We start from the raw sequence: 27,388 nt of genomic DNA on the forward strand, positions 1-27,388 counted from the left end.
TTGCTGAACCCATATATGAACCCACGAGCTGCAAAGAATACCGATGGATGTCAGCCCCACTGCAGATTGTTAGGAATAAGTTGCATTACTGCACATTTGATGAGCAAGAGTAGCAACAACAATGCAGCGTTTTCTTCCATCGCTGACGTTCACAATCGTGTTTGTTCATGAGTCATTAGAGGGCAAAGAAAACTACAAAGACGACTGAAGAATGGGAAGGAAGCACCAAACATTTATCTTCTGTGTGGAGTCAGTGCTCTGGTATTTCTTCTTTGGAATAGCTATAATAGTTGAATATGAATCTCTAAATCTGCGTCACTCGGATGCTTTCATGTGGCATCAGGCATGCTGGAAAATAACGCAAAGTTGAACAAAGCGTCTTTTTATTTCCACCCGTGACAATTGTTCAGAACAACTGACGTATGCCAGGATTGTCTCACACCCACTCGGCACGCATAGTTTTTCAAGGCACACTTTTAGCTGCTTACTGCGTGGGTTTTTATTTCCACTGGAGTCATTTGCTATCTTATCTTTGCATACATTTGTACGCACACTCGAGGAACTGACACGTCAGGAAGCTGAGGAACTCGACCCACACGAACATGCGGTTCTGAGTAATCCTGCAAAGATTCTTGCATGCGAATTTTATAGCAGGACATACAGGTCAGCTTCAACCCACTGAATTCAATGTTGAAATGATGAAAAACTGAAAAAAACCTCCTGTGTCATAATGGTGTCCTGCCCTGACCAGATACAACTGCAGGTGTATCTGCCTATCATGTACTGAGATACACCCCCTTAAAGGGTTTGAGGCTAAGGTCAAAGTAAATAGAGTTTTGATGCTTGTGGATGCAGTCATACATCATGTTTTCCTCTTTGGTGTTATACTGCGCACCATACCTCTGCTCTGTGCGATCTCTGTGTTTGATCCATCTACTGTACATGGTGGTTTCAAAAACCATGAATTCTAACAGAAGGCACCTTAGATGCATCACTGCTTAATTTCAAAGACACCCCAACCGCCTGTGGGAAGACGAGGCAAGGTGAAAGAAGACTTCAAACACTGGGGAGACGACAGCATGATCCATCCTGGGCTGCTGTCCCATGAAAGGGCACCACGGGCTGCTGCTGGAGCCAGACAAGACCTAATGTGCTTTTCTGAGGCATCTGTGAAAACACAAGCATGGACAGACTGTGACAATGACATTACACTGTTTATACACTATGCATTTGTGTAATCATTTAATATTGTGACACAAAAGTTCTACTGTATTTTTGTTTTAAAGGATTATTTCTTATTAATGAGCCATACTAGTAGATGTTTTTAAATCACTTGACAAAGTAAATTTCTGCTTACTGCTGGTCAAATTCCACATTGTTCTCCTGAGAATGGAGCCAATTCACAGTAACACCTCCAACAATCTAAAAATGGCACCTGTTATCTCGACCTTTTCTATTGACAACACAATGAAAATTGCCAGTAAAAACATTTACCCCCACAGCGTTACATATTTGGATTGCTCCATAGGACCCCATTTATTCTGGACTGTCATGTGAGCATCCAAGCATGCATCAATGGATGCATCTGTCCATTCTCAGACCTCCCTTACTTTAGCCACCTCCTCCAGCTATTCCAGGGGAACTTCAAGGTGGTCCCAAGGCAACAGAGAAGCATAACCTCTCCAGTGTGTCCTGAATCTGACGAAGGGCCATCTCCTTGTTGAAAATACTCCAAACACGGCAAGGCAGCTTACTTAAATGCTAGAACCACCTCAGCAAGCTCAACTTTCGTCTGTGACCAAATGAAACACAAACACACGGAATAAGAATCAGTTCTTAATTCAGTGTTGATTTTCCACATGATGAAGAAAAGGAAAAATGAAAAAAACTTAGAAGAGGTATCACTTGGGAGGCAGGTAATAGTTTAATTTCTTCAAATAAAATAAAGTAGGCAAGGAATTACATGACTAATCTTTGGTAGACACACACACACAGACACACACACACTCTTGCACCTGTGACATATCCTTGTTTAGCATGGTTATCTTTACAGTGACAGTAACAACACCTATGGGCCCGTTTTGCCCACAGTCTCCTCACATTTTTTGACTTGTCAAGAGACCCAAACTCTACCGCACTATCATGCAAGCTGAAAAATGATGCTAAAGAGGTGCTCAGTCTGTCACAGTCTGACGCCCATGGATCCTGACCAAGCATCAGTATGTGATGAGCTGGGAGTCAGAAGAGGTTGTTAAAACTATCGGGAGAGTCCAGGACAGCCTGGCTCCAGATGGCAAAACCGAAAACTGACACAAACCCAAACAGAAATCTGAGATCCCATTAGCAGCAACTTCATTGTGGAGCGTTTAGGGTGAGTCAAAACAATGCAGCTTAGCTGGCTTATCTGGTGCCAGCTTCAGGCATAAAATATAGCAGCAGTAGATGGAAGACAGCAACTGGAAGTCAAAGTTGTCACATACATAAAGTGCCATGTAGCACATTTGCTGTCTTCATTAACAGCTATTATTGATAATGTTTCTTATAATTTTGGCCGACTACATTTTAACCACCACCAGCCAATTTGCAAAAATTTAAAAAAAATAAATCCTTAGGAAAAAACCTGATTTGCTGAGGGGCAACTTTTAGACGCAGATTAACAGCAACATGATGTCTTAGTGGCATGTATGGCAGCAGAATGGTATTTTAAAAACAAGCCACTACTGTGGCCATTTATGCATCCAACCAAAAAAAGTTTGAACAATATTGATTTTTATTTACTTACTTTTTTAACCTACAATAAAGAAATACAGTTTTACCCCATAAACAAGATGTGCATGCTGGACACCTGTGCACTCTATGCATACTCTGTGCATACTTGCAATCTGCACATTTACAAATTATGGTCTTTAAACTCAATGCAATAAAAAAAATTAAATAGAAAAAAAAACCTTGAGAAAATTTACATCCAAAAGTCATCCTGTGCCCAGAGGAGAAAAATAAAAGAAGGATTTATGAGCACACTGTACATTCCCTGAATAGTGATTTGCAGATATCAGTCTTTTCCTCTCAAGTAATCCTCTTAGTGACGAGATCTGAGGTTTCATTTCCCATCAGAGAGATGGGGGAAAACATGCACAAATTCAAAATTACATACACGGTGTACGTCACAGCCTGAGCTCTTATGTCAGCTGGTGTATGCCTGGAGAATATGGCACTTTGTGCAACTATTTTAGAGCATTTCACTGTTTAATGGTAGTGCAATAAAAGGTTTCAGCCATTTGGACTGATTTAGAACTTGTTAGCTACGAATACTTCTTCCTCATATTTTCAGTGTATTGTTTATGGTACCACAGTTTTTCATTGAAAATAAGAGGACAATCACTTTTATGTATGCTGTTTATTATGTTTAGTGCTGATGTTTTCCCCAAAACAAAATTCCCCACGGGGACAAATTCAAGCAAAATATGAAAATGTTTCTAAATGCCAAAAGTTTTATTTAAAAGAAATACAAATAAATGTATGAATATGAGCACCAAGATTCAGCCCATACGTTCACACAGATGCCCTCAGTCAGTAATCAGTGAGCTGCAACTACAACAGACACACGCAAGCAGTACAATGGGACATTAACAGTAAAGTATATCTTTAATAATGTTGTCAAATGTTGCTTCCACGGCTTGATAAATGCACACAGATCTCTGAAACCAGACGGCCTGTTGTGAAGATCTGCTTGGTTAAATGCAATTCGTTATCAAAGAAAAAAAAAAAACATGGAAAAACACAATCATGCCTAAACCAAGACACTCCTTAAGTTAGAATATCTTCATAATGATGGCATGTCCTAACTGGACAAAAAATGCCTCCACACAGCAGCCTACATGTTCCTCAGGACATAGTTCAACTGAGATGAGCAAGGTGTTTTCACACGCTCTGTTAGTCAGGCAGGTGCACGGGTGTTGATAAGTTCTCCAAAATCTTTTACTTTGAAAGTTGTGCAATTCATGTTGTAAGCTCAAATTTGCTGAATCACTTTCATATAATCAGTATTAGAGATATAAAGCAGAAAATGTTGAAAACATATAAGGTAAGCCCAGTCACTGGCTTTAACACACATTTGTAGTCAGGTTGATAATACAGTTGACTTTCATACTTTAAACTTGATGTGGTTGGCAGTGGAAAATTTCCACCCAGCAGTTAGCGTGTCTGTGACGAAATTAAGTTAATTACAGTTCCACTATGCAGAAATTCTTTGTTTGTCTCATGTAAGTGGAGAGTAAGAACATTTTAGTGAGGCATAAACACCTGTGCAAGATACAAGAGCATGAGTGCAACATGCAATTTAACGTCTGTAAAATATTTAATAATCACAGGTACGTTTTTGAATGCTAGTGCAAAACATGCATTTGTGCATTTCTATATATCATTATGTTAAGCTAAAAGAAGAAAGAGAATCAGTGACTCATGGACTTACAAGTAAACATGTATTTGACTGTAAAATGTCACTGTGGTGAAAACACTATAAAAGCCATTTCCATTTAAGGTCTTTTACTAGTCCTTATCCTTGCACTCACCTAAATCTGAATAGATCAGCTCTATTGGGTTAACAAATGCCAAAGGGTATCTTCTAACTGCCTGTTGCTGAAACAACTTGACATGCACGCACATGCTTGCGTGCAAGGAGTTATTTACTAAGATTTCTAAACAAAAAGCCCATGCTTCAGGAAATAATTATGCAACGTGCCATTTTCTTGGGCAGTATTCCTGAAAAGACTTAAGAATCGTACACGACGAACACTCATTACCATAGTATCTCTAAGCATCTGTCAACACCAGATACTTTGTATGCCAGAGAGGTCTTCTGAGTCATTTACTTTGTAATAGTGAATTTGTGCAGTGCGTGTGGAGCACAGATCTATTAATCTGCCCCAGGCAGAATAAAGATAACGTATTTACTTATAGTGCAGTAAAGGTCACTTACAATAGGCAACAAAATAGACAAGTGAAAACTGTGTGTTTGCGAGTCTAGAGACTCTTTTTCCTTCTACTCTCAGAGCCATTTAGGTGTTTCATTGTCAGTGTTTCCCACATGATTTCAGAAAATATCCTGGCATTTCAAAAAAATTGGCCATTATCATAATGATGTGTGCTCCACTGCGTTCCTCAGAAAATTCAAAACCTTCTAAATTTTTCACTCACTTAAGCATGGTTGCACAAGGTTTTACAGGACAAAATAAAAATCATCTATTCTTATTAGGTCTTGAAATTTCTCGAGGTAAATATATCCTCAGATGAACAACAAAACTTGACAAACACTCTGTCATTATTTATTTTCAGTCATGTTAAGCAGCTGGATTTGAAACAAGTTTTAGAAATATGTCAGGGGAAATTAAAGCAAATTGGAGGCACCTGTGCTTCAAAAAGATTTTACAGCGTGAAAATCTGTTATTGTAGTATTTTAAATGAAGTAAATTAAATTTCAATAGTGCTCAAATCTGGCTTATATATTCACACGCATACGGTATATTAGTAGCATTTCTAGCATAAAGAGCCTTATCGCCTTTCCTCCAGCAGAAAGTAGATCAGGGCCGCTTTCATCCATCCTTTCTTCATGCGCATCCACATTTATTAGCTTCTCTTCAGCCCCAGGAGATCTCAGCTTTGTGTGCACGATCATCAAGCTCACATGTTCATGCCTGCACACGCTGCTTATAGATTATTGCCTGAAAACGTGTCAATTATCTCTAAGCACACCCCACGCAGGCTCACGTGCACTGTGCTGAGCCTGTCCTCATCTTTACCCCCTCCAGCAGCGACTATAGTGGAAATACCACAAATTTTTTCTCATGCCGTTTGGCAGTCTGCTCAGACCTTCGCCTCCTCCTTGTTAGTGTCTTTTCTACAAATGTTTTCTATTTTAGTGATTCGCCTTCTCATTCCATGTCAGGATGTCTTGTCAACAATCAGAGTGGTAAAAGGAAACAGCATTCCTTATCACATCGTGAAACTTGAAGCTTGTCATTGGTTTAGCTACCTTTTTTTGCTTTAGTTATTTCAAAATCAGGTATTTTGGACCATAAAATGTGTTGTTGTGGAAAACAAAAGTGCTGAGATTCATTTCACAGATGTCATTCAAGAAAAAAATTTGTCTTTTTTAGATTTTTGATTTATATTTGATAAATTGCAAAATATTGTTAAATATGTTGAGATAAATATTGTATTCAGGCAGACGATTGGTTAAAGTGGTGTATTTGTTCATACAATGGGCTGGTCCAATTGGGATTTTTCCCACACAACAATTGCTAGGTGTTACAACGAATGGTCTTAAAAAAAAGGGAAAATATCCAAGCACAAGGTCTTGATGCATACTCAATCATCCAGGTAAGTAAATCTCCAAAAGTTGATTCTGTTCATCTGGACGTAGCGTTTTCAGTGGGAGAAACATTTCGTCACAAGAAGTCACTTGGATGAGTGACGAAACGTTTCTCCCACTGAAAATGCTACGTCCAGATGAACAGAATCAACTTTTGGATATCCAAGGACGAGGTCAGAGGAAAATGACACGGGTGCCTCAAGCTGATAGGAAGGCAACAGTAGGTCAAATAACCGCTCGTTAGAGTGTCTCTGGCCATACAACACGCCAAAACTTGAAGCAGATGGTCCACAGCAGTAGAAGACCACACATGGTGCCACTCCTGTCTGCTAAGAACAGGAAACTGAAACTACATAGGTTCACCAAAAGCTGTGTAATGGTGTGGTGGCCCCTTAGCACCAACTGCAAAATTTAAATGCCACATCCTACAAGAGCATTGCTCCAAACCACATTCATCCCTTTATGACCACAGTGCATCCACCTTCTGATGGCTGGAGAACTCCCAAATCTCCAGTAGCTGGATGATGCATCATGACAATATTGAGTAAAATCACTGAGGAATGTCAGCATCTTGTTGAATTTATACCAAGAAGAATTGAGGCCATTCTGAAGGCAACAAGGTAGTAGGAAGGTGTACCTAATAAAGTGACAGAGACTCAGAGTTCTGACTCCTTTAAAGGAAGGGCAATGATGGAAAGAAGAGCGTGAATATCAAAGTTTTCTGGTTACGTCTGGTCACATACATTTGTGATACATAGACATGCACAAAGTGCCCCCCCAAAAAAAGCAAAAAAAAAAAAAAAAAGAAGCAGACACCGGCTGTAAACTTAGTTGAAAGGAATGAGTTTTTTTTGTTTTGTGCTTTAATCAAAGCCAGATTCTGTTTAATTATTGTCCGATTTGCCTGAAAGCTGATAGGAGGAATCTTTGAAAACCATCTTGTAAAGCTTGATTGTTTATCGACGTCAATTGGTTAAGAAAGTGATCTAATCCAAAAGAACGCACAGAATCAATTGCAATTCTCTGTCAGTCTGTCATGTCCAGTTTGGGAGAAAAAAGGAAACATTTAAGCTCATTGCCTCGTTGTAGATTAAACAGAGGTGTTAAATCGAAGGCAATTTTTAAGAGTTTCTTTGTTCAGGGTTTTTTCCCCCCACATTTTTATTTTTTTTACTTATTTGAACCAAATGATATTGGAAATCTAATCGTCCTGCTTCAAAGCATCCAGACCTTAATTACTTTGTTCATTTAAAGCTACACTGGGCCCAGCATCAGTTTGTATTCCCATCGGCTCATGTGAAGCATCCTTTTAAAACAAAGCACTGTCAGTTAGTTTGCTGCGATCCTGTAGAGCTTGCCCTCTTAGCCAACAAAGTACTTTGATGTATAGTTGTAGGGAACATACGAGTCTAGTTAATTAGTATCCCAAGCTACCACACAGTGCTCAGCTGTAACCTCGAATTAACATTTCCTCTGGTAATGATTAAATAGTCAGTAAATGAGCAATGATGCATTTAATTGAGGACAGAGGCAATTAACACCAAACTACATAAAAATAATATTGTAAAGAGGAGATTCAAAGACTGTACGGTAAGTGAAAGATTCCAGTACCTGGTTATAAACTAAAGGAAACACGTAGTGTCTAAATGGCCGGATTTCCCTGCATCCATCACAATAATGTCTAATCTAAATCAAGTCAAAAAAGTTTCTTCATTTTCTATCAGTTAAAGTCAAATTACAGGGAGTAAAATAAAACGCCTGCTGCTAGGAAAACAGGCTTTCATTTAATATATATTAAAATCTGAGGTAGACAGAAAATCCACTGAGAGGTGAAAAGGGACTTGTGGTTGTCTGGATGTATTTGCTTTGGCTACACTGAAGACGATTAAAAACTACCAGAAAGAATAAACCGGAACCTCAGGCCCTCCAAGGTTTGGAGGCCTATCTCCACCCACCACCACTTCCCCTGCCGGTGGCGGACTCCCTCAGGTGTCGGTGTGTTGGTGGTTCTTTGTGTCTGGGGGTGGGCGTCCGGGTACACACCGGCTCACTCCTTGGCGGCCGCTTGTCGGGGCCTGGGGCCTGGGGCTCGCTCGGGCCCCCTTTGGAGGTGGGGTGCCCCCGGCCTCTCGGCCTAGGGCTCGGTCACTCAGGCGCAGCTGGGGGCCGGCGGAGCTCACGGGCGCGTCACTGCAACCCCCCCTGGCTTCTGCTCCGCGGCTGCTGAGTGAGCCCTCATCTGGGACTCTCCTCAGCTCTTACTGGAACAGTGGCGCGGCTGCCCCTCTGTTGGTCTTCCATGGTCTTTTGTGTTCTGGGGGCCTCTGGATGTCTGGAGTTTTGATCTCCTCCATACCCGCTTCACACCCTGGAGGACGGGGCTGAGGCCCCCCCACACTCCCTAGCAGATCATTACATGGAGAAACCTTTGGAATGCAAGCATGCTGATCCACACAGGTATGCACACATGGGTATTCACAGACGCGGACTAAAGCTTTCTTGGCTGCTGCCTCAAAGCACACTGTGCGCTGTCTATCTTGCGTGCTGCACAATATTGTTTATTACTTAGTAAATACTGATATCTATGACTAGCTAGTTTATTGTGATGGTGCTTTGTTTTCTCTATTATTATGTTGCTCTTTGTTGTTTGCTGTCTCCTCTGTTTGTTTGTTTGTTTGTTTGTTTTTTTTTTTTCTCCATACAGGTGACCCAGGAGTTTTTTTTTTTTTGTCTCTCTTCCCCCCCCTTCTCACCGTCTCTTCTCCCCTTTGGTTTTCTTTCTTTCTCTCCCCCTCTCTCTCTCATTCATTCCCCCTGTCCTATTTATTTAAAAAAAAAAAAAAAAAAAAAAAAAAAAAAAAAAAAAAAATGACAAAGGATGAACTGAAGCTCTGCCATCACGTAATGTCGCATACTGCTGTTTCTGATGTCATTTAGAAAAAAAAAAAAAAAAAAAAAAAAAAGAATAAACCGGAAATATGCCAGAAAGAAAAATCACAGACAAGTGGAGAATCAGTGGAGAATATGAATGAGACTGAAAACAAAGACAGGTGAAAGATGGAAAAATAGCCATGCATCTCACGCACACAAAGCATAACAGCGGACAGGTTTGTTTTGATGTAGAAACAAAAGAGCTTATCAAAAAGTATATGCAGCACACATAATCACACACAAACAACTGAGAAATAAAGTGAACCTCATCCCAAGCCTTGGTGCCCTTTCAAGATCTATAGCACTGTGCAAAAGTCTTGAGTCACACCCTCATTCCTTTATATTTTGGCTGGAAAATAGGAAATATATGCAGTGATTTACTGAAACGCTCAAACATGAAAATACACAACACAAAAGCTTCTAATAAGCTTGAAAAACAAAATTTGGTATAACTATCTTTGTTCTTCAACATAGAATTTCTCAGACAAGCTTTCTTTTAACTTCTTTAAGTGATTAAAGAAATTAAATCAGTAATTTCACCAGGAATAGCTCTCCAGACAGTTAAAGCCACTTCTTCTTTTGCCCTCTTTCTTTCCAGTTTCTTCTTCAAGGACGAATCGCACAAGCTTTTTATTTCATAGCTTCACCAAAAGAATGCAATGTGGCATTCAGTGTGGTTTCACTCATTGCGGGAAACATTCAACACACAGCACTGCAAAACAAGGGAGATCGCTACAAAGGAAAAATGGAGGCAGAGACAACATATACACAAGAGATGACACGAGAAAACGCAACAGGTGAACAGAATCGAACTAAATAGACAGGTGACGTTAAACTGAATGTGGCATATACAGGACAAGGACCTAACAAAGTAAAACAGGAAGTAACTAACACAGTGGCCAAAAGGCATACTAACTTGACAGAACTAAACAGAAAATAGAGACAGGACACTGAGACCACCCAGATGTGGGGACACAACTAGCAAGACAGAGGGGGAAACAACAGACTGATTTCACAAAAGGACCAAAGACGGGGAAGAGACACAGGAAACAGAAAGGGAAATATCAATGGGAAAGTACAAAAGGCAGAAGGAACTGACACGAGGGAAAGAGAAACATTAAGGAAGGAATAAAACTAAGGCGACGACCAAGAACAAGACAAAATTCACTAAGTAGTACAAAAATAAGAAACAACCTAAATACAACACAAACCTGGAATCACATAATATTGAGATTAACTAAATTAGAAAGCCCAAAAAAACCTCAGGAAGCTGTGGAAACAAACCCAGGACCATGACAATCTTAACAAACAAAAAGAAATCCTCCCCTGAAAATGATCACGTACAAGGACTGGAAAAAGCCTTTAGAAAGCCTGCTGAACTGTTGCTTTAGACCACTTCACAAAATTACAAGAAAGTCAGGCTCCTTTAGTGCAAAATGTAAAATAATGAAGGCTGTCTCAATACTTCTGCACATTAATAATAATTCTGTTAAATCAGATTATGATGTATTATGATGTAAAACTGCAGTTCAAACTAACCTGACAAAAAGATCCAAATTTATTTGAATGATGATAACAGTAATCAGTAAATAATTATTTAGCAACCATATTTCTACTTTGCTCTCACATCTCTTACAGAATAAAAACAGCTGTGGAATTATTAAATGTAAAGCTCTGGCCAAACAGAGCATCTGAAAGTCATCATTCTCTATTCATGGCAGATGCATTTTGATAGATATTTCTTTTCCCCCCGCATTCTGTGGTTTGGCTAAAATTACAGGCATGTTCTGCTTTTTTAAACTCCTTTTCCGGACTATTAGAAACACAGTGTGTGGTCAAACTGTGCAGGGGAAATGTGTATGTATGCACAGCTTGAAAAATAATCCAAAACAAATACTGCAAATGAAGGTGGAGATGGAGCTGTCTGTTTGAGTTTGAATGAATGAAAGAGTCTCGAATGGGCTTTGACAGCTGCTCTGTAATCCATCAATAGACTACAAAGCAAGTCCTTTATTTTTGAAACATCCTTTTTAAAAAAACTTTTTTCCTCTACTGGCCCCAAACTGCAAGCCTGACTTTTTAAAAGAACAACCTGATGTCGGCAGGCAGGCGCCAAACCAGAAGCTCAGCAACACTTTTGCAGGCTGTGCTTGTCCCAGCTTCCTCATCTGCATTTATAAATCCTAGTGGATTTTGTGCCATTCAACATCCAGGAAAAAAAATAATAAAAACACACGACAAAAGATAAGAGTAGAAGTCAAACAGAAAAAAACTCCCCATGAAGCAATACTTTAGAAGAAGCAGTGCAGATAAATGTGGGGATTTGTGTCATCATTTAACTATAAATCCCTTTCCACGTGGTGACAACAGCCTGACTCTTAATGGAATAACAACACTTATAAGAGCCGGAGAACCAGTTATGTAATTCATCATCCAACTTGAAATGAGGTGGTTAGATATGACACTGACGTGCTGAGCAAATGCTACGAGACTAACCTTCTTGTGATGTCAACGAAAACATTTTGGGAAAATTTGCTCGACATGCTGTTGCACTTCAAATCCTTAAAGAGTAAACATTCCAGCTTGGGGCATTTGTGTATATTAGCAAAAGGATGAATAATTTGTGACGGAGCTTAAGGGCTCACCACTCTTCCCTGTGCTTCTGTAGCTTAATATAATCTATCATGTGATGATTTTCTTTCTCTATCTTACTTTCTGAGAAAATATAAATGTTCCTGGGATTCTGTGAACTAAATAAATAAATAAATAAATAAAATCATAAAAACACAATAAAATTAAATAAAAAAAACAAAACAGATGATTTAAAGTCTTCTTCATGTGCCTAATTTAAAATAAGGAACTATTATAATCAGTTTCCTGTATGTGAATGACTTGCATAGTAATCTGATGCTGTCAAGTGCAAAGAAATGATTAATGCCTAAAAAAGAAAATAAGCAAAATGGCAACTTATGTGAACATTAAACAAGATTTTAAAGACAAAGGAAAACATGACAATGGCACTAAAATGGAAGGGAATGAGTCTCGAGCACATCACCAAACTCTGGGACTTTGATACAAGGCATTAAACATGGTGCACCGACATCCCCTCTATAAAACCAGCTCTGTGTTTGCTTCTTTCATTTAAATATTTATTTAATTCTGGTCATATGAGATAGTCACAACTTTTAGCTGACCTTTCCTCTGGCATTTATAGACAAACACCCAGAAACACCATGGTGCTTCATTGCTGACAGAAACATAGCGCTGGTTCTGCCACTGGCACGCATTAAAAGTAATCTACTCTGGTTTCACAGCACAGATTCATGCTCAAACATGCACACATACACACAAATAACACAATGGCTTTTGTCTGGGCCGTTGCCACACACTGCTATAATTAGGTCTGTTTTGTGCTGATAGAGAAGCAGTAATGTGATACACATGCATGCTTCTGTGATTAAGGACAGAGCCCGACAGTAAAACAAGCAAGCAAACAAAAAAACTTAAGGATGGGCCAAAAGTTAAGCTACAAAGAAACCATGAAAACTGGACTTGATGTTGTATTTGATATACTATATACAGGAAAGGGAAAAAAATATACCAAAGAGCAAATATACATTTTTGTCTGTAAAAATAAAAAAGGTCCCCCCCAAACTTTCCTTTTTGAAATAAATATAACTTCACTGTAGAGATGCTTTTAAAACATTGATGAAAATGGATTTTTTTTTCACAAAATGTAATATTGTGCACAAATGGAAATGAACACGCAATCTGGGTGTGTGACTGGTGGCGGCGGCAGGGCCAGATGGCAGCGCCCTGGGGAGAGAAACAGAGTGCGAGATAGAGAGCTGTCATTTCACTTCATGCTGTTAACTTATGTTAACACTCTGCAGCTCTCCTCCTCTCTGTGCTCCCTTCAATATCTGTGAAACTGACACACTGCGAGTGATACATAAGTGAGTTATAAGTGATAAATAATAATTATGACAGCACAAAAAGAAAGTTATTTTAAATGTGAAAGAAATCATTTCGATATATGTTGATCCAAAGTAAGTAAGAAGTGCATTACCAAGTCAAACTGTGCAGATAGAGTCGGTCAACCATTTACATTGACATTTATTTTAAAGCACAAATAGACCAGATATGCATGGTTTTGGATTGAGGAAGGAAGCTGGATCTCTGGAAGCACATCTCAACAAAGTAAGGCTCCAGCAACACAGCAGATCATAAATTTCATTTTCAATTTCAATTTCTTAATTGTCCCACAAGGGGAAATTAGTTTAGCAGCAGGATATAAATAAACAGAACAATACTATAAAATAATAATGACAATAATAGTGATAGAAGGTCCTAGGACAGTTATTTGCCATTGAGGAGACAAGATGCAGTGGGGATAAAAGAGACCTGGAGTCTTTTAGTCTTCCTCACAGGTACTCTAAAACGGCGGCCGGAAGGCAACAACTCAAACTCACTGTGAAGTGGATGGTTCAAACAATTAATAATAGAATGAGCCTTTCTAAGCACATTTCTATTGTAAATGGCCAAAAGTCCATCTTGCCAGCGCCCTGAAATTTTGCTAGCAGTTTTTACCAGAAGTCCCAACCGATTCTTATTCTTCACCGTCAGGTTACCAAACCAGGCAGCGATACAAAAAGAGATCACAGATTCGATAAAACTTCCATAAAACAAAGACAACATCTCAGATGAGACATTAAAAGATCTCATTTTCCTTAAAAAGAACAGTCTTTGTTGAACTTTTTTAGTAGTGGCATCAGCATGAGATTCAAAACACAGTTTATGGTCAAGTACCACACCTAGATATTTATAACTCTCAACGATCCCAATATCGGCAGTTTTAATGATAGTGAGTGATGAGCTATAAGAGGACTTCCTAAAATCAATAATCATGTCTTTAGTTTTTCACACATTAAGTGAAAGGAAGGACTCATCACACCAATTCACAAAATCATCTACAACCTGTCCATGGCCTGACTCGTCCCCCACTAGAGGACTGACGATCACTGTGTCGTCAGCAAACTTCAGGATGTGACTGTTTGTGAAATTGCTGCGACACTCATTCGTGTACAGAATGAACAGAAGGGCAGAGAGGCAACAACCCTGGGGTGATCCAGTAGAGGAGGAGAACACATCAGAAAAGACATGATTTACCCTCACACATTGTGACCTATTAGTCAGAAAGTCTGTCACCCAGCCGACCAGAGTAGTGTCAAGCTTGAAATGATTGTAAAGCCTGTCAGCAAGTAAGAAGGGTTGAATTGTATTAAATGCAGATGAAAAATCAGCAAATAATAATCTTGCATGGGTGTGGGGGGCCTCAAGATGCTTATACAAGAGATGCAGGAGTGTGACAGCAGCATCCTCCACACCTCTCCCTGCTCTACAGGCGAACTGGAAGGGGTCAAGATGGTGTTCAACATACATTAAAATCTCCTTCTTAATTATCTTCTCAAATGACTTCATCACTAAAGAAGTCCGAGCCACAGGCCTAAAATCATTCAGTACCTTAGGAGAACTGCCCATAGCAACAGGAACAATGATCGCATGTTTCCAAATCTCAGGTACTGTCTGTAGCTCTAAAGAAAGTGAGAAGATATGGTGAAAAATCCCACTCAGCTGATCAGCTCAAGTTCTCAGTACCTGTCCACAGATGTTGTCAGGTCCAGGACTCCTGCTTTTAGTGTGTCTAACAAGATTAGCTACCCCCCTCTCATCAATACAAATTGATGGGGGAGTGATAGTCTTTTCCCTCAGTGTGCTGGTCTGCCTAGAACAGTCAAAGTTCTCAAAACAAGAACCTCCTTAATGTGAGACAACAGAGCTAACCTCTAAACCTCTGTGCTCCACAAATCAACATTCAAATAAAACACAAGAAGCATTAACAGACCAAATCCTCCAGTGCCAGTGAAACCTGTCTATATACTGTAGATTATTTATCATGTGCATATATTATAGCAGCTCAGTAGCTGGTGTGTGAGTGTGTGTGTGTTTTTATCTGGGAGCTTTAACAGCAGGTCCCGAGGCTACGAACGTTTAGGAGCTCAAAGGGTAAGCTCGGAGGAGGGTTTGTTTTGCATCAGGAGAGAAATAAGCTGTGGTGCAGGTGTGTCTACATCTGTTCCGGAGTATACTGGATAGTGAGACAGAGAGAGAGAGCAGGGTTTGGATCTCCCAAAAACAGAAGAACATCTTGTGGAAGGCTAAGATGTTTTGCAGCAGGCCAGCGCCAATTAATTGATGAATTTTAAAGAATGGTGTGGCAACATTAGCTTAAAAGGCTTCCCTCTAGTATAGGTGGTGCTGAAAAGTTTTTATGAGGAAGACAAACTTCTTATATTTATGAATTATCTTAAATAGATAATTCAGCTGCTTGTCAATGCAGCTTATTAGCTCAAACCAGTAGAGCATGTTTGGGAACAGCAAATTCACATCATGTTTCACAACAAATCTGCAGCAACTGCATGATGCTGTCATGTCAATATGTCCCCAAATCCTCAAGTCAAATGTGTACCTAATAAAGTGGGCATTGGTGCATGTTTTATCTGAACTGCAGTGTAATAACACAACCTGTTCAAACTAATGACAGTGTTTTGAGTTCAAAATTTCCCCTTTGATCCACATTCAGTCATTAGGAGCAGAAAAGAACTGGGAAGTAACAGAGCAGCAAAGTCTTTTCCATTAAAGACATCCATCCAAAATACAGCTGTACAGCAAATATATCAGAGTCTGATCGTTTTGCACTGAAACAGTGAGGGGATAAAGCTTTGAACATTTCTCTTCAAAAGGACATCAAAAGTGTCTCTGTGGACATGCAATCTGAATATCAGCTTTGTGCTTTTGTTTATTTTGAATTTAGTGTCATTTTACTTAAATGAATAATAATCTTTTTTAGGTTAATAGATTATTTGCTGCAAAGCTGTGTTAAACTAGTGTCACTTCTATTTTCCGTTAGTGTGTTTTCTAACTTTAGGAGGAGCATTGGCACTTAAGGTCGTTCCTTTTCTCTAAAACAAACAGACACAAACAAACAAACAAAGAAAAAAAAAGGAAAAAGCAGGAAGTCCACCTGTTCCCAGTGAGACGAATCAGGGCAGAGAATTCAGAGAATTGGCTGTGGTGTCATGGAGCCCCAAGTAACCAGGAGGACAGTTGACAGATGACAGCAGCTAATTGGAAAACTAATGAGGTCCAGAAACCCAGCCTGGACTCTGCTGTGTATGTTTGGAGAGTGAGACAGAGAGAGTAATGAGGTCCACAAAAAAAGGGACAGAGTGAGAGGTCAGCCATGTCAAGAGCAGATGCTCATAAAACAAACAAAAACCCAGTCTAAGAAAACTTCTGCGTCTTTTCCCTGTTCTTTCAGTCGAGACCTTGTAGACTCATCCATGTAGCTTCTTATAATGCAGCTTATAAGTCTCCCATTTGGGCTGTCCTTTTATTTTTTTAAAGGAAGGAGAAAAAATACAATTTTGATTATCAGTAAGCAATACAAGTCCTGGAATATATCCTATATCATATCATATTATATCCTTGGAGAACATCCAGAAAACAACATGAAATTTGGTGACAGCTGAGGGTGCCAAATTCTGTCCCATCCTATAGTGATGATACCTGTTTTTCAGTCACTCACACAGAGGAGACATTAATTCAGAAGACCAGAAGGATATACTTTACAATAAGTAAATTACTGAAGTACAGGTTTAATGTACTTATACTTTAGATTTTCTGTATCATACTACAGTCTGCTTCTTGTCTACATTACTTTCTGTATTCTCTGTGTATTCTTACTCTCTGTATTATTCATTATTAAGATTATGTTTCTTCTTAATTGCGTTACTACAGATCAAGCTCAAGATATCAACACAGTTTGTATGATGAAAATATTTTACAAAATGAATGTGTTTATTTTAGATGCTTAAAATAAGTTCTTAATAACAACTTGAAGACTATTAGGAAACTTAACAAGTGCATATATGATGCTTTTATAGACAACAGACACTGGATGGTAGAGAGATATTGTGAGAGCCACTGAATGAAAAAATGATTTCAGTGTTTTATTTTGTTGCCCTTCCTGCAACCTGAGTTTTACTGGCATAACTACATGAAAAAATGATTTCCATTAAATGCGCTTCTTTTGCCTTACAATTTTCTTCCTATTTTCTCCTAAAATATTCATTTATCACAAAAAAACAAATCAAAAAACCCCCTGAAAAAGTCCAAATTTATTGACAGGAACAGATATTCGGCCACTTGGCTGTGTCAGAGAACTATAGGATGAGGACTCAGTAGGAAGGGAGTGTAAAGAAAAACACACCTTTTTTGTTAGAAAGTTGAAAATAACCCAACAAACAAAAAAAACCAAATAAAAATCTAAAAGAAACAACAGAATTCAGGCAGAATGACTGGGTGTTAAAGGTACACCCAGTCAAAAAAACAAGACAGGGAAGTCAGCATTGTTTGGACACACGACGCACTAAAGGATAATCAGGGAAACTAGACACAGGTGCACATAATCAAAACAGGAACACACAAAAGTAACTATCAAAATAAGACAGGAAGTTAGAACTGTTACTAGACCAGGAACCACAGATACATAAATAAACTTAAGTTAAGGGTCGAAGCTAGACAATGACTTGAAAACAGAAAATGCTAGAAATCACTAATCATTCAAAATCAAACAAGAACAGCTTATTTTGTTCTTGCTGTTAATATCAAAACGACATGACATGTTATTTTCTGGATAACCTAAGATCACAAAACTAATGGGAAAACTTTTCACAATGCTCAACATATTTATGGTTTAGCTTATTTAGATCTAGAGTGTATATGGCTAATCCGTGCTCCAAAACTCTGCATATCATCATTCTTCTTGTAGGAATAGAATAGAAGCAAAGTTGTCTGTTAAGCAGAATAAAAGTAAAAATGGAAGAAAAGAGAAAGATAATATGAATAAAAGGGATGAGGTAAGGATATATGACCCTGACCTTGACACAGATAAAAAGTGCCACATTGTATTTATTATTGAAATATTATTGTGACATTGAACCAGCAGAGTAATAATAATTAAAAAACAAACTCTCCTCACCTAACAATGAAAACTTTACATGCACAAACATTTTCAGCTTATCTTATGCACGAGGTAGGAGTTATCCATTGGCCATCAAAAGGCCTGCAGCCACTTTCCACTTTCAGGCAGAAGAGGATTACAGAAAACACAAAGAGTGCTGACGGGAACAGGCAGGAAGATGGTGGTGCAGAGAAAGAGGATAAGCAATGTGATCGAACAAAAAAGGACAATGGTGAAAATGAATAACGGGTGGAGCGGAAAAGTCATCACAGGCATGAGAGGAGAGAATGACATGAAGGGCAGAGAGGATTAGGATGATAAGAATCATTATCTTATGTGCGTTACAATAGTGATGGAAGAAGAGTGTGAGAAAAAGGAAATGATTACTTAAGGGCTCTATCACAAAACACAATCTTAAATGTTGCATTTATTGTTGCAGTCGTTACTTTACATGTACAGGGTCTTATTTTAACATGCGAGTCCTACCCTTTGAAATGCAGTTGTTTCTTTATCTTTATTCAAGTTTAGTTAACACTTTAAACTTTTTTATTAATGTGAAAGCAGAAATTGTGTGGTTGCTAATAGTGAATTTGTTTATGTAACATGTAATGTAATGGACCGAATCAAGGATGATTGATTGATTGATTGAATCTTTATTTTGAACATGTTGAAAAAGTACAACAAAATAGAATTAAAAGAGACAAATGAACAAAGCAAAACAAAAGGAAAACGAGCAACCGCAACTCCAAATAACTTGCATGTTCAAAAAGGAGCAGGAAGAAGCATAAGCTATGATATGAAGGCTGTGAATGTTACACCAGAAGACGTCCTTGATAGGAAGAAGTGGAGGAAGGCATGCAAGATGGCGGACCCTGCGTCGCGGGATATAAACCGCTAGGAAGAAGAAGAACATCTCAGAGTGTAAAAACTGCTAGAAATCACACACAGACACCAAATACATCTACATTTAACAACGGCCAATTTTACCTCCTTGCCAGTCAATACAGCTAATTAAAATCTGCAAAAAACCAAGAAAAAATGTTGTCAACTACTTTTATTCATGGCTGCTGTTGTGAGATAAGGCGCAAAATGAAAAGCGGCAGCAGATAAGGGCAAATCACTCCACAGCCAATGAGACAAACAATTGCTAAACTGTCGCTACAAAATCTCACGCAGAGCTCAGAGTTTACATGCATCTTGTACACAGGTGACACCCTGTTTGCTGTAGCTAAACATTTTAGATCTGGCATTTGTACAGGAACTCTTGTGGGTTTCCCAGAACAAACATTCTCATCACACCTCTCACCTTCTCCCCTCCTCTGCCGCCTAATCTTGTTCAACAGAGCTATCGCTGGTCCAATTTAATACATTCATGAGGGAGCAAATACAATCATAATGATAAAAATCAAAGGAAAAAAAATTTCCACAGAGCCACGGCGTGAAATCTCTTTACTGTGGTGGTGTCTGACCTGTGGGAATCTGTCCAACTAATCAATCATGTGTGTCACAGTTCTGCAGCCTTTTATTGCTGAATACAAAAACACACTTTAAAACCCAGTGTTAGCCACTGAAATGTGCTGTGCTGCTGGCAGTAAGTGTGTGCTTGAGCTTGTGTGTGCATTGCTGCTAAGAGGGCACAAGTGTGTGTGTGTATGCGTGTGTTTTTATGTGTGTGTTGTAAGCTCTGGGTTCATGCAGAGTGTCATACAGAGCGTGGGACTCTCTTCTATATGACAATAACATCAAAACACCGAGGCATACTCTTTGATTTCTCTCCTCCTTTCTCTCCCTCACACACACACACACACACACACTTTCTTTTTGAGAAGTTGACTTTGCGTGTGTGTCTGTCTGTTCCCCTGTGCTTTAATCTGTGGCAGCACCTAAATGATGAATGACGCCCAGCCTCTCATTTTGTCTGCATTATGCTCATGTAACAAAAAATAAATGAAGCACTGAGAACTTGTTTCACATCATGATATATTAGCTCCAAACTAAAGCAGCATCTGCCTCTAATTAGCCGACTTGTTCTTATTATTAACAATTTGATATTGCTGTTCAATTTCATTCTATGAGCACCAACGCTGCCAGTATTCATGTGTTTTAATGGAGATTTGTGAAGAGAAAAGTTCTACCAAGTAATACAGGTCAGTTATTAATTCTATAATCATCGATGAACACTGGAAGAGAAAAACAGACTTAAATGGAGTCACTGATAATCAAAACAATTATTCTTTAAATCTTTACAATGGTCCGGCATACACCCTAGCCCCGGGTAGGTTGACCTAGTTGGCTGTTGAGTACATGAATATGTCCCATTAAATAAATCAACTCTTTAATAAAAAAATGTAGGGCAATGAACTATAATTCCCATATTTATGTCTATACCTGTCATGGTCCTGGGTCTAGCGAGCCAGTGTTTATGTTTTTGATTATTTAGTGTTCTGTGATCTAGCCGTTTCTCGTGGTCTGATCTGTTAGATTTTTAGCTCCTTTAGTATTTCTGGTTTTTGTTAATGTGCCTCCTCTGTGTTCTGTGTTACATCTAGTTATCCTGGTTTCTATATTTGTGTATTTCCAATGTCTACTCTGTGCCTTTCCCGTGTCCCACGTCTCTATGTTCCCTGTCTCCCCACTCAATAGGGTCACTATGTCGCAGTTTGTACTCCGTGCCTGTCTTGCGTTTCCTGTTTTACTTTGATAGTCTTGCGTCCTGTGTTCATTGTTTTCAGTTTTGCTTCTCCTTTGTCTTGTTATGTCAGATTAGTCCCAGCCGTTATTCCCTGTGTTTTCCTCTGTCCGTTGTCTCGTTGTACTGTCATGCACCCTCTCCGTGCCCCTTGTTGATCATCCTCCGTGTACTTTGAAGTCTGAGCTGCAGCAGCAAGTCCTCCGTCCAAATGATTACATACGTTTTTTTCATCTAGACCTAACAAAACACCTTGCTACTACCTTTTTACCTTCTGTCTTAATAGGTTCAACAAGGTGCTAGAAAGATTGGTTAAATTTTATTTAAAAATACATTTATTAACAGATTACTGCGAACTAAAGTAGCACAAGGCTCAACAGAGCTTTGATTGCTGTGAGCTGGCTACAGTATTAAAAAAGGGGTTGTTCCTATTCTTCTCCATCAGTGACAAATACTAAGTAGCCCTAGTGTCATGTTAGATGAAGTACTTCTAAATTCCATTTCCTTTCCAGCTTATGGATTATCTGCTCGGTGGTCCATGTTTGTGAGGTTTACTAGGGAATCAAAGCTGTCTGATTTCTTTATTTGTTGTTTATTTGAGTCACACTATGTTGTGCCACATGCAATGAGGCTGCAGCACTATTAACAAGAAGAACCACTTCTGCAGAAATGTACCTGTTTGTTTAGAATCCGTCCCCCTTTTTCCAGTTTTAATGACTCAGGAGTTCGATTATGAGTTTGGTTTAATGATGGTTATTAGCTCAGTGATAACATCCTCTTGGTCTTTTGGCCTCTACATGGTTTGTGTGTGCCTGTGTGAACATGTAATAGAGGCAGAGATGAAGAGGAAGAGTCATTGATGGCGTCCCAGGCCTGAGGGGCTGCCAAGACAGCTTGACTGGTGAGAACAGATGGCAACCCAACTGAGTGTGAGTGTGTGTGTGCGCAAGCAACAAAGAAACAGTGCTCACAAGAGTGAGAGGGGGATTGTGTGTACATGCAACACTAGTTATATACAATAACCTATGTGTACGTACATGTTTCACGTGTACAAGGAAACACGCAAACACCTGCGAACTATCTAATTCACACCTAGACCAGATTCCTGCTGACTAAAGCTCGAAAGTTCAAACTTTTTGATCATTCCTCATAAACACACACAAGCACACATTTCAATGAAATTTAGATGGATCACATACAGTTACTACAGTCAACAGAGACTCTCATATGAATATGATGAATATGGCACATTTAAGCAAACAAGATAAGAATTTTAATTGAATTTGAACGAGTTTTTTCTCATCATCTCATCAATTTCAATGACAATCATTTCTAACAAGGCACAAATTTCTTTCCTCCCAGATGAGCATTTGCTTTAAGCAAACTAGACAAAATGATAAAGAAAAAAAAATCCAGATGTTGTAATAATGAAGTTATCCTGGGGCAAGCCTCTGGGATCTCTCTCTTTCTTTCTCATACCTCCTTTGTCTGCTTCCACACTGTTCAAAAAGCAAAAATCAAATCAAATCAATAAAAAACATAAAATAAATGAATAATTTAAAAAATAACATAACATGACATACACAAATAATAAAACTTGAAAAAAATGCCCTAATCATCCTAATATAAATTGCCATACTATATTGTCACCATACTTGAAAAGTCCAACCTGGAGCTATGTATAGATGCAGATAAAAATCTGCCCTTGTAATAAATGGATACTAGTTAACACTATAAGTAGAGAAGAAAGACAATTTTATTAAAATTGGATTCAATTCACTGTGGTGGAACAAAAGCCATAAAAATAGTGTTGCAGCCTCCCTCCAGTTAAAATCTGACTGTTTACTTTTTATTCTAATATTTTATCCTGTTTGTTATTTTCTTTTCAGTCTGCATACAACCGCAAAAAGACAGAAAGTTCGTGTCCCTTCCTTGTTCGTGTCTTTTTTGCTCATTCTTGACATTTCTAGTTCTGTGAGTGTGTGTATGTGTGTGTTATTTCACAGCCTGACCTTGCATATTGGGCCAAATCAATTGCCACACTTGTGGAGCCAAAGCCCTGAGGCTCAGCTGTGGCTCTGGACTCTCTCACACATCAAAAGCAAAGACAGAGAATTATGCAATGGGCTTACAGGCAAAGCTTTGGAGTTACTGAAATAACATATTTTACTAGGAGTCATTTCTAATTAAGCCAGAGACTTCTACTGTGCGAAGATAAAAATACACAGATTCAAAGTGACTGAGAGAGATTGCACTGAGGGGAAGAGGAATTCAAGATCCAGCCTTATGAGACTTCCACAGTTATAAGTGACATACAGTAAGGCACGTAGAAGGTTAGCTATATATTTATGTTTTTAACAGTCAGTCAATCTCATGAGAACATAAAGGTATGTTGGTCTATTTCTACTTCTGGTAATTAACACAAACAGTGTGTACTTTTACTTACCTTTGTTGGAATAAAGTGGCTAAGTAGTCCTCCAGTATTTCTGTTGACATTCGTGTCTGCGTTCATTCCTCCAGTGTAATTATCGCTTTCATTTTAATAAGTAGTACACTTTAAACACACTTGGTCTCTGTAAGAATTCTTAGCAGTGCATCACAATAAAGACCCCACTTAGCCCCCCTGTGTACACACTACAGAGCAACTATGTGGACCATAGCTTGTTTATGTATTTCTGAATAATAAGAAAAACATAAATATCACCAAGGTTAGTGATAGGAAATGTGCCGACAGTCACACCAATGTTTTCTGTACAAAAACAGAGAAACCCATAAATCAGTGAGCACGGTGCTTGTAACACTGACCAATGTTCCCTCTAAGTTGCGTGAGTGCGCAATTGTGCACTGCTGGCACGGTCTCTGCGCAGAAAAAAAATCTGCTTTGCGCACAAAAACCAAAAATCTAACCTGAATTGAAATGAAAGTAAATACGTTAACAATTGTTTTGCAGTGTTAGTCAGTAAGTGACTGGCTGCTCCAGTATGGGATTAAAACGATGCCACCTTATCCCATAGTCCAGCCAATCACGCGATTCACATTCGTATATACGCAGCTAATCAACGTTGTTGACAGGCTACGACAGCGTCCTTATGTGCGACACCGGTGTTTTAGCAAAGCGGCTGATGAGGAGTGAAGCCACGTTAATGACAACGACTACAACCATTGGAGATGTGAGCAGGACAGACAGAACAATTGACGGAAGAAGTGTGGACTTTATACCAGTTTTTAAATTGTGTTGATCGGCCACGTAAAACCAGAGTTATGATAATATCTGCAATGTTTGGTTTTCTTCCTGAATACTATCGTTGTTTATATTTACTGCGGGAAGAAACAGTAAAAACTGAGTTTTATAAGGAAAACGCTCAAAAGCACTCCCCACCTGTGAGCAAAAACAAAACCAAAAATCCCCACCCTTTCCAATCAAAACATGGCATTTAGTTGTTTAGGGAGGGGGGACGTTTTAGGAGTGACGCCGGTGTTTTGAGATGTGAGAGATTTGCGACGTTTAGCACAAATCTTGTGTAGTTAGTGTGTAGTGTAGTCAATAATTTTGTTGTGTGTGTCAGAACAATGAGGCGACTGCTGAATGTTACAGGTGTTACAGCAGTGATACATCTGCTGTTGTCAGGCCTGCAGGTATCAGGCTGTTGTTCTCCTTCATCTCATAGTGGACAGAAATTATTTTGTGGAGCGGCACAAATAATTTGTGTGGCATCAGATTTGATGCAGAACAGCTGATTGTTCTGTAAATAGTTTGAAATAGTTTGAAATGCCTTGGCTGCATTTTTAGGTAAACAGCTGCAAAACACTTTGTTTGCAAAACTCAGTTACTTTTTTGAAGAAGTAACTATATAATTAATTACCCAACACTGGTCATTATATCCTGTATTTTGCAGACAGAGAGTTACAGACTCTCTCCCAGACCACAGACTCAGACTCATAATACAAGTCAGAGCTTTATTTAAAAAAAAAGAAAAAAGAAAGAAAGTTGTGTTTCAAGTTATTTTTACTTCCAATAGTGTTAACATGCTACACAGGTCATGAACATGATTTTTTTTTTTAATTTTCATTGTAAGTGGGCTAAAGCAGTTAGTTAAAAGTAGTCTAACGTAAATGTAAATGCTGTAATTTGATTATTTTTATAAAACATGTAACTTGGATGGATTCAATGTTGGCGTGACGACAGGGCACACGTCTAATGTTGCTCACTGTGGTCCAAGCGACCGCTCAGAGAGTTTGTGTGTTTGCTCAGACACATGAAAAATTATAGGGAACATTGACCCTGACAACATGAACATGAAAGCATCCATCTCTGCAAAGTTACATTTAGCTGCATCTGCATAATGCCTGGAAATGTGCATGCATGCGTGTACTTAAATCATGCCTGTAACTGCTGGTGCCAAGGAGAAGCTAGTGGAAGTAAGCCGGAGTATTTTCTTTGGAGTTTAAACCAGAAGCATCAAACTAAAGAGAACATGTGAGTACATGAGTTTAAACTCATCACTGGCTCATCAAGTATGTTATGCTTAAATGATTAGAAAACACACAACACAGATATAAATGAGTGTTAAATAAATGACATCTTTACATTGAACCCCAGGCAATCATATATGCGTCTATGCTTGCATGTGTGTGAATCTGGTCCAGGCACCATTTGGGCACCATCTGCCCCTGTCGGTTCTCATGGCAACTATCACCAGTTGTGTGGTGGAAAACGTTCACTTCCCACACTGCCTGTCATACTCTGCCATCCACACACACACCTGTTCTCTCACACCCCATCTTATCCCATGGCTCTCATACCAAATCACTTCAAGGCTCATTAGTGTGGGTTCCTAGTTGATCATTCAGGCTAGTTTGTGATTCACCTCTACTGAAAGTTCCAAGGTTGAGTACTTTGTAGTCCTTTGGCCGGTAGCCATGCTTCTACTGGTTTCTCTTGGTGATGCAGATTAGTTTGTAAATATAATTGAGCGTGACAAACAAAAACACACGCGCACGCACTAACACATCCTCCAACCACACACACCCATATTTTGCTCAATTGCGGTTCATTTCACACCTCAAACATTTAGTAAACAATTAAGCAAATACAAGTAATCTGCAGGTAGCAAGAAAATAAACTCTTTTACGCTACGTCCGCACCTACACGGGTATTTTTGAAAACGCAGCTGTTTCGTCCACACGTAAACGGCGTTTCGAATCACTGAAAACGGAGATTTTTTAAAACTCTTTTTTTGCGTTTACGTGTGGACGAGGAGTACAGAGTTCATCACTCAACATCAAAGGTATGTGCCTTTTTTCACGTCAGCTGTGCGCCACGTTATTGTTTACATGAGAGGAATTGCAGAATGGCAGATAGTCAGATTAACAGTATTTTGTCTCTATCTTCAGGTTTTACACGCTTACAGATAAACACGCAGTTACTGTCCCCCTATTTAGAAAGGCAGAGGCGTCACGGTATAATTATTTTACATGCCATTTCAAAAAATGCCTCTCTGTGCAAAATAGGTTTAAAAACATAAACAGCTGTGGGATACTGTTTGTCCGTGATTTAGACAGGGGGAACAAATCGTGGCAGGATCAGCCTGATATTATTTGTATCCCACTCTAACTTTACTGTATAAAGAGCTAACATCTCCAAAATGTCAGGAGCAGTTAGTCATTACAACAAGTGTTTGTGAACTAAAAATCAAGAATGTGGGATCCTGTTTGTCCGTGATTTGGAGAGCCCAGCACGTGCTGTGAAGACCAATTCTGCAGGGGAGACCTACCTCGGCACTTGTGCAGGTGAAACCAAAGGGCAGATATGCTTCACCATATTTTCTAGTCTTTGGCTTAGAATGAAGTTGGTTTGGCCGCGCCCCCCCTGCAATGGCTCTGTGCCCCCTCTAGGGGGCGGGCCCCACACTTTGGGAAGGTCTGTTTTAAGGTATCCTGTATTGAAGGCAAAGCGAGGCAACATACTATAGTATAGCGTCCAAGAGATGTTGGTTTGTGCGACACAGTAAAAACACAGATGGACTGATTCTCTGTTCTGCTATTATATATGACTACACAGATGGAATTCAAACTCAAAGACAACAACAGAAGTAAATTTATCAAATATCATTGTTCTTCTCCTATCGGCTGCTCACTCCAGCTTACCCTATCCCTAGCATCCTGTTCTCTCACACCAGTGCTCTGCTTGTGCTCCTTGACAACATCCATGAATCTTTTCCATGCTCCCTTTCCCTCCTGGCTGGCACCTCTCTATTCAACAAGATTATTGTTGAATATTGTTGAATGTGTAAAATTGACCGAGAACCAAAGA

This window comes from Diplotaxodon limnothrissa, linkage group LG2 (genome assembly GCF_057381915.1).
Source record: "Diplotaxodon limnothrissa isolate DT_005_m linkage group LG2, D_limnothrissa_male_GT1.1, whole genome shotgun sequence".
Lineage (NCBI taxonomy): Eukaryota > Metazoa > Chordata > Actinopteri > Cichliformes > Cichlidae > Diplotaxodon > Diplotaxodon limnothrissa.